Here is a 1,378-nt window from a genome sequence, read left to right as displayed (position 1 = left end):
CCAGGATGGTCTCGATCTCCTGACCTTGTGATCCGCCCGTCTCGGCCTCCCAAAGTGCTGGGATTACAGGCTTGAGCCACCGCGCCCAGCCAAATATATTACTTTAAGCTGAAAATAAGGATTGTTGAAGTTTTTCCTTATGTTTTGGGGTGTAGGTCTAATGTGAACCAAATTAAAATTTTAATATTCCAAAATATGATTAGGACCTGAGCCTCTGCCTTCTGTATTTAATGTCTGGAATTTTTTATAGTCTGTTCCTATAGGCTAGTTCCTGCAATGTGGCACTTGCTTCTGACATAGGAGTTTTCCCTGTACTTTCCTGACATGCCACTCTATCATGTTGCATCTCTGCTTATAACTGTTTTCCTGTTTTTCCTTCAGGCTACATAGTGCCTTGTACTTGCTTTTAAATATACTCAGATTCTCACCCTACTATGCAAGTCCAAAGTTGTGTTTAATTATTTTCAAAATACTGCTCTCAAAGTGGTAGGCCAGTCTTTTTTATTATTTTTATTATTTTATTTTTATTTTTTACTTTTTTTTGAGATGGAGTCTTGCTCTGGTTGTCCAGGCTGGAGTGCAATGGCGTGATCTCGGCTCACTGCAACCTCCACCTCCCGGGTTCAAGTAATTCTCCTGTCTCAGCCTCCTGACGTAGCTGGGATTACAGGTGCCTGCCACCATCCCTGGCTAATTCTTTGTATTTTTAGTAGAGATGGGGTTTCACCATGTTGGCCAGGCTGGTCTCAAATTCCTGACCTCAGGTGATCCACCCACCTCTGCTTCCCGAAGTGCTGCAATTACAGGCATGAACCACTGCTCCAGGCCTATTTATTTATTTATTTATTTCTGAGATGGAGTCTCTGTCGCCCAGGCTGGAGCAGTGGCATGATCTCAGCTCACTGGAACCTCCACCTCCCGGGTTCAAACGATTCTCCTGCCTCAGCCTCCCCAGTAGCTGGGACTATAGGCACATGCCACCACGCCCTGCTAATTTTTGTATTTTTAGTAGAGACAGGGTTTCACCATATTGACCAGGCTGGTCTTGAACTCCTGATCTCGTGATCCACCCACCTCAGCCTCCCAAAGTGCTGGGATTACAGGCATGAGCCATCATGCCCAGACTGTTTTTTTTTATTTTTAAGATATCTCCTGAATTGCCATGGTAGGTCATTCTTACCACATATCATGTATAAAAGCCTGTTTTAACTTACTACATTAACTGTATGTATAGTGGCTGAGCTGCTCAAATTTATGTGTATTTTATTGCAGTTTTAAAACTTAGGGCCGGGCGCGGTGGCTCAAGCCTGTAATCCCAGCACTTTGGGAGGCCGAGACGGGCGGATCACGAGGTCAGGAGATCGAGACCATCCTGGCT

Source organism: Rhinopithecus bieti, unplaced genomic scaffold (genome assembly GCF_001698545.2).
Source record: "Rhinopithecus bieti isolate Rb0 unplaced genomic scaffold, ASM169854v2 scaffold_22042, whole genome shotgun sequence".
Lineage (NCBI taxonomy): Eukaryota > Metazoa > Chordata > Mammalia > Primates > Cercopithecidae > Rhinopithecus > Rhinopithecus bieti.
This window is presented reverse-complemented; position numbering follows the sequence as displayed.